The 7817-nt window shown below is 46.7% G+C and overlaps 1 long non-coding RNA gene across 1 annotated transcript in view; it reads left to right on the top strand.

Moving 5' to 3' along the window:
- Positions 1-333: 333 nt before the first annotated feature.
- The window catches only part of LOC144119225 (uncharacterized), a 29761-nt gene continuing 22277 nt past the window's right edge, over positions 334-7817 (top strand). Inside the window, exons 1-2 of the long non-coding RNA XR_013312304.1 lie at positions 334-419; positions 3483-3662. This is a non-coding gene — a long non-coding RNA (uncharacterized LOC144119225). The remainder of the gene's footprint in view (positions 420-3482; positions 3663-7817) is intronic.

Raw genomic sequence — 7817 nt, 5'->3', positions numbered from 1 at the left:
TTCTCCGGTGACGAAAAATGTTACTTTATTCACGGTAAGTGTAAAGACATAGGCGGTGCCAAACTTAACTGAAGATCAGCAGTCGTTTGGCTTCTGAGCTCAATTTTGCACGATCACGTTCATGCCACTGCAGGGACATTTTTGTGGAGGCGCAACAAAAAAAATCTCTATATGTTCCGCGATGTCACAGCACGTTAAGTGTCCCAGGTGGTCGAAATTGATACGGAGCTCATTAATACGGTGTGTCCCACAGCCTTTGTGCACATTGTGACGTTAAACCCCACATCCAAAACCACATGTGGATATCTTTATTTCTTTCACGCGCTCAACCAGGTTGCCCACACTGCATAGGATTATGCGGTTTCCAATCTGCGCAACCCTCCTTTTTGCTGGCAGCTTGCTGCGGTGTTGTGTCGAAGGTAAGCGTCATTTTCGACCACCACTAACAAGCATACATGCGTGGCAAGGATTCGGTTGTTTTGAAGTGGTAGCTTCAGTACTAGAGGTCTCGGGCTGAGATCGCCGTGCGTTGCCTACGATCTTCAAGGCTCAGCTGAGGTCAATCCTTCACTTTATAAGCTTAGAAATCCGATGAATGGTTAATGGTCAAGCAATATTCGACACGTCAGGGGTCCAGATCATTTCAAGGTCAAGATCATTTCAACGTCACGTCGAGTTAAACCAAAATCGGGTTACGTGATCGACTCTTGGCTCTCCGAGGAGCCGAAACGCAGTGTTTACGTGATAGGGTGCGATGTCGCGCCCTCCTTAACTGAGTACATAGCGGGAGGAGCGCCGGTGCGCCTTATAACGAAGCCTACATGTGGTGTTCACGTGCTACGCTATGACGTCACGCCTTCAGACGAGCACAATAGGAGCGGCGGAGACGCCTAGCAGTCAGAGCCATGAAGTCGGGTGTTGAAGAAGTGTCGCGCCGCGGTAGCTTCACGAAGGCTTAGCCTGGCAAAAACCAAAAAACGACCAAAGCATAACATAAGAAGCTTTGCCAGGATAAAACAGCGTGAAGCTACCGTTTCTCGCTGGGTTTAACGAATGCTCAACCACCGTCCCTTTTTTAAGTCCTTAAAGTACTATAAACACCTAATTTTATTGCGCATTTTCTTTGTCAAACGATGCGTTAGACATTAAAATACATGGATTGCCTGGTGGTATTTGTCTCCAACCGCTATATAATTTATAAATGAATATCTTCTCTCACGCTGTATCGGTTTCGGTACCATCAATCGAACGACGACTGGTGGTACCGGTGGTGGTGGTGGACGAATGGTACCATCAATCGAACGACCAACCACGTGACCAGTCACGTGGTTGGTCACGCGATGCGGTGCGACCACGGTGGGAATGCGAGCACGTCAAAAACGGCGAGTTCGTGGCCAAAGTATAGCTTTCGCTACAAACCTTAATATAATCGCTGCTATGTACTTTTTATTCGCTACGACATTTATTCCATCTTCTTCCAAGACCTGAAATGACAAAAAATGACCTGCCACCAATTATGTAGCCGAGTTATTATGCCTCATGTGCACTGAATACCAACTACGCGTAAGTGTCATCGTTCCAATGTTGAAACTGAAACCGAAACAGCGTCGAGAATAAATTCAGTTATGAATTATTTAGCGAATTCCACAGGATGCTCCATGTGCACGAATGTCTTAACGCATCGTTTGAAAGAAGAAAACACGGAAGCGAAAATTTGTTGTCTATACTTCCTATACATTGCATAAAGCAAGGTATCCTGGTCTCATGGCGAACAAAAAAAAAAAGCTCATCTGCGGTATAAATACAGCTGCATCTTTACGGTCCTCATTTTTGCTTTGAACTAAGCGCAAAAACAAAAAAAACGAACCGAACTTAATCGTTCATGTCGGAGCTGATGCTAAATTGATCTGAAGCCTGAACAGGAAAAGAAAATTTTTGCGAGCCACATTTAACTATGTCATGATGGAAGCTGTTTACTTCTTTCGGCTCTTGAGATTTCGCGACTGGCTTGCAGGACGTTTCATAATTGAAATTCCTTTTGCTCTGACCTAGCTTCTTCTCAATTAGCACCTGTAGTTCTGGCATGGACACAGCCATAAAATTTCCTATGTAATAAAAGAATGAAGATTTTAATATAGATTTATATCAAGGCAACTTCGTATCAAACGGCGCTCACAGCCAATACGCCTTTCAACAAAGTACCTCGGGCGGAGGCCAGCACCAGCACTGCTATCAACGGCTGCCGATATAGTGTATTTATCCCAAGCAACAAAGATGTAGAGAAGCAGGATTTCCAGAGAAACCATTATCAGTATTTCTCGATGAATTATTCGTCCGACAAACCGTTTATTACCGAACGTCCGAAAGTGTTTACGAGTATGTTCGCGTGCACAGAGAAATTGCAACTGTCCAGAAAAATCCTATAGTATGGTAGGAGCATTTCGACTCCGCTTTACCAACCTACCAGTTCTAAAGGAAAGGAGTTAGCTCTTTTAGACAAACTCGATAGTGCGGGCCTTCTTAGTTCAAGAACACGCAGTAGTTCTTGTTTTCAGCTATTTCATCGCCAAGAAGCTGGGCGCCGATAACTTTCTATGTGGCTGAGTACCTTGATACATCTTTATTCGGAATCAGCGCTAACAGTAGCTTAGGCTTCAAGCTAGCTTCACAAGCAGACATGCGCTTTAGTGTATTCGAAAGTTTAAAAAAAGGCAACTATTATTCCTTTCTGTATTTCTCCCAAAAGCAGAACGCAAAACTGTTTTTTTTATTATTTTATTTGCTTACATGTGAGAGGTTAAGAAGACTCGGTGTTTTAGAATTGTGTGGTCGCCACTTCTAGGACAGGTTTATAGTATTTGAAGCTGCCGATGGGCAGGCCGTTTTTGTTTGAGCGCATTATTTCCTGATTATTCAGACTCCACGATATTTACGCGAAGAAGGCGTCGTCGCTGAACCGCAGCCACTACGCTCTGAGCGCCAGTTCTGCATTAAATTGCAAATACGGCTGAAACTCTGCACGCATATGTTCGCTTAGCAATGACTTTTTTCGTTAGCCAGGTTGCAGCTATTTCTACTTTGTGACGTAAAAATGTTTCTATCGAACCAAGAAGAAAGACCTATTTAAATCGCCAGTATAAAGGCAGCTACCAAATTGATGGTGATCTTGGCAAACTTGACAATTTTCTTCTTCTGAGATGTACATGAATTTCGGTTTCTGAGACGCCCACCGCCACAGATTAAAGCTGCAGCGCATGCGAAGAGACCGCAGTCTCCCTTACTTTTTTCCAATAAGCGAACGAGCCAAAAGCATGCAGCAAACCTGCATTCCAAAACCCAAAGACATTGCATGTAAGTTTATATAATCTGTGGTCGGCGTCTTGTGCGGAATGCCAGAAGAGAGACAGTGTGGCCGGGTGAACTGTCGTCCCATGTTTTACTGCCTATCCCAGAGTGACTTTAGGTTTGCCTCTTTATCGCAGCATGTCCCGGAGGAGAAGTGTGGACCTTCTGCCCTCGTGAGGGGATCCCCAACGGTAGACAGTGCCCAGAAGTGTGGCCGCCGAAGAGATGCGCCTGGCTAAGTATACAGTGCGGGTGCCCACTGGGGAAATATCAACATGTGGACGGGAGATGTGTGAAATTTAGTGAATGTCATTTAGGTATGCATCTAATCCTTATAAGTTTATTTCCTTCAGCAGCTGTTCATAGACATCGTAACGATAAAACACGAAGTCCAAAATCACCCATAAATTTGAGCACATGTGAGAGCCCATTCGCATGGTTTTTGGGTGAATGACAGTTCAACTTCGCCTGAAAAAAATTCTTAATAATTGTCGGTATCTCCGCCTTGTTATTACGACTATTACGCTATCAACATTTCTGGATGCCAGGAGAAAATGACGTCCGCAATAAGTATTTTCTTGCCTGGGGCGACTGGGACAGTAAGCAAGAGCTTTGCCGCAATATTTGAGTGTTCAATGACTCCTATATTTTTGCACGGCAACCAACCTGGTTTCGCTTTTTTTCTCTCGCTCTTTTTTCTTCATCGTCGTCAGTAAATTATGAAATATAAGTTAGCGGTCATAGACATTACAAAACAGAGAATAAATAGATTCTTTGTGTGCGCCAGTTAGTTTTCCACGCAGTGGAATTGAGGCTTTCGTTCTGCAGAAAATTGAGCCTCGTCGGCGGCGCTGGCGTTTTGAGCGAAAAAGCAGAAGACCCACCTGCCACTTAGGTCACGTCACTTTGTGATGTCACCAAGACCTGCCTACCATGGTAGCTGGCCCACCGGATATGACCAAACGCCTCCCCGTAGCAGATGGCACTGAAATTGATGATCGGTTGCGAGAGGTTGCTCGGGGAGGGCAACCTAGGATTGACATGCCCTACCAGTGGCTGGGATTGAAACAGCCACCTGACAGGGCAGTGGCGCTTAACACAGCTTAACATATGCACCACTGCGTCAGGAGGGGTATGAGGACTCCTAGTGATCAGTTAATGAAAGTAGAGTAACAGAATGAACCATTTTCCCAAATATGGACGAATATCGATTAGAGCTATCGCGTCATACTCTTAAGACGGAGCTTAAGAGTCGCTCCCCCTCCCCAGATTTTTTTAGCCAGTTCCCGGTTTTCTAACCTCTGCATGTTTTGTAGCGAACGCTACACTACGCTGCCGAAGAGATTTCGCCAGACTTGGCCATCTGCTCCTACTGCGCATGTGGGAGTCTCGCCACAGGAGCGCCGCGCGAGACGTCACATGTGAGAAGCCGCGCGACTGCCGCCGACTCCGCCACCTCGTCCCCTCCCCCGTTGCGCGCTGACGCCACGGCTAGCTATGTGCTCTACTGCGCCTGCGCGTGGGGTCGAATGAATACGGGAGGCGATGCGCTCGGCCGTCATCTGCAGACCATAGAAGAAGAGAAGCCTTGCTTGTTGCGGCAGCTTTCGCTACGCATACTAGGCACAGCAGAGCTAAGCCAGTGCTACTTTTTATGTTTGTTCCTCTTCTGTTTCCTCGTCACATACTCAAGAATGCATTGACGCACATTGGCAGTCTTGTTGTCGAATACATCCGGCCTTCTTGTGTTTTGTCTGTCGTTTATGTTGTCCTGTTCATTACCGTTGCCTTCTCCACGAACGGGTTACAGGTGCGAACAGGAACTTCTGCAGTACATCTTAGCTACTGCGAACCTCTTTCTTGTTTAACTTCTGAAAACGGGCACGGTCTACTCTTGTGTTCCTTATCTGCTGCCCTATTTCTTGGTCAATTTTTTGTTTCTCCATAGCTGGAGAGGATCTGGGCAAAATAATTTTCACACAGAAGGGTGGAGAGTTCGGCTTGCTGGTTTATGATCATGGCAGAAACAGCGCTGACGCCGGAAGAAGCAAGAACAGAACACAGACGCTGACGACCAAATGACGTTTATTTTAGAAACAGAGAAATATACACCGCAACCCTTGCAAGAACACAAACAGAATCAGGGGCTGCACAAACAGAATCAAGTTGCTGCACAAAAAGAGGGCAAAGTAAAAGGCACGTGCACAGCACATGAGAAATGCACCTGACAAGATATGAACCGGCAAAAAAATGGTGAACAGACGTGCAAAAAACGTAAATGGGTGATAACAAACAAAAGTAAAGTAGAGTTTAACTTGCGGAAGGCTCGTGTCAAGGATGAAATGAAGGAAGGAGGTGAGAACGGCCCAACAGTGATGATGCTTGACGTTTCATATCTTCGATTTGTTCAGACCCTGATTTGCCTCGCATGCTGCTCTTTCTACGACACGGAACCAAAGTAACAGCCACCCATTCTGCCCGTGCCAGTGAACAACAACACCCGGACGTACCACCACGCGGCTGTGAATGGCTTCAGTGCTTTCTACAATGACACGTTCTTCTGGTAAAAGAGGACAGCAGCATCGCGTAAAACATCACCAACTTCGGAGCTTATAAATACCATGGTCAACTGGCGGCACCTCAGTTGACATGGGAACGGCACAACAGTGACGATGCTTGACGTCTCATATCCTCGATTTGTTCAGGTCCTGATCTGCCTCGCATGCTGCTCTTTCCACGACACGGAACCAAAGTAACAGCCACCCACTCTGCCCGTGCTAGTCAACAACAGCACCCGGACGTACCACCACGCGGCTGTGAATGAATTCAGTGATTTCTACAATGACACGTTCGTCTGGTACGAGAGGACAGCCACATCGCTGGAACAATCACCAACTTCGGAGCATTTAAATACCGTGGTCAACTGGCGGCACCTCAGTGGATATGAGAACGGCCCAACAGTGACCATGCTTGACGTTTCCTGTGTTCGATTTGTTCCGGTCCTGATCTGCCTCGCATGCTGCTCTTTCCACGACACGGAACCAAAGTAACAGCCACCCACTCTGCCCGTGCTAGTCAACAACAGCACCCGGACGTACCACCACGCGGCTGTGAATGAATTCAGTGATTTCTACAATGACACGTTCGTCTGGTACAAGAGGACAGCCACATCGCGGGAAACATCACCAACTTCGGAGCATATAAATACCGTGGTCAACTGGCGGCACTTCAGTGAACAGGGGAACGGCCCAACAGTGACCATGCTTGACGTTTCGTCTCTTTGATTTGTTTAGGTCCTGATCTGTCTCGCATGCTGCTCTTTATACGACACAGAACCAAAATAACAGCCACCCATTCTGCCCGTGCCAGTCAACAACAGGGCCCGGGCGCACCACCACGCGGCTGTGAATGGATTCAGTGATTTCTACAATGACACGTTCGTCTGGTACAAGAGGACAGCCACATCGCGGGAAACATCACCAACTTCGGAGCGTATAAATACCGTGGTCCACTGGCGGCACCTCAGTGGATATGAGAACGGCCCAACAGTGACCATGCTTGACGTTTCCTGTGTTCGAGTTGTTCAGGTCCTGATCTGCTTCGCATGCTGCTCTTTCTACGACACATAACCAAAGTAACAGTCACCCATTCTGCCCGTGCGAGTCATCAACAGCACCCGGACGTACCACCACGCGGCTGTGAATGGATTCAGTGATTTCTGCAATGACACGTTCATCTGGTACAAGAGGACAGCCACATTGCACGAAACATCATCCACTTCGGAGCGCATAAATACCGTGGACAACTGGCGGCACCTCGTTGGACATGGGAACGGCCCAACAGTGACGATGCTTGACGTTTCATATCTTCGATTTGTTCAGGTATGTAAACAGCACTCGTTATGCACTAAGTGCTCAGGCAGTCATTCGTTATTGCTTTTCCTATGTCCACACGTCCTTTGCGACATTTCCAATGAGTGTTTTGATGTACTGCGAATGCTTTTGTAGCGTTATGGCTACGTCGATAGCAACCCTGGCACCAACAGGTGTAATGGCGATAATCCTGTTGCACGCACAGAATGTGAATGGCAAAAAGAGATGCTTCGGCATTTACGTAAGTTGAAAGAGCAGATAGGCACTTTAGCCCAGGGGCAAGCTGAAATAATAAAGTTCATTAACGAATTGAGAACATCACAGCAATCCTTTGAATCGAAGATCACGGCTATGAATGACAGGATATCTTCAGTTGAAACTAGGTGTGATGATCTCGACGTTAAAAAGGAGGATTTCGACGCTGCCAATCAGACAATTCAATACATTGTTCAGGAAAACTGCGACATGCGTTCAAGGCTTGATACAGTATAAGACAGGAGTCGTCGCGACAACCTGTTGTTTTTCGGCATCACTGATAGCGACGAAACGTTGCATGAAAGTGAGAAGGTCGCTGACCTAATAAAAGAACATATTGCCGCC

Source organism: Amblyomma americanum, chromosome 2, assembly GCF_052857255.1.
Source record: "Amblyomma americanum isolate KBUSLIRL-KWMA chromosome 2, ASM5285725v1, whole genome shotgun sequence".
NCBI lineage: Eukaryota > Metazoa > Arthropoda > Arachnida > Ixodida > Ixodidae > Amblyomma > Amblyomma americanum.
This window is presented reverse-complemented; position numbering and strand designations above follow the sequence as displayed.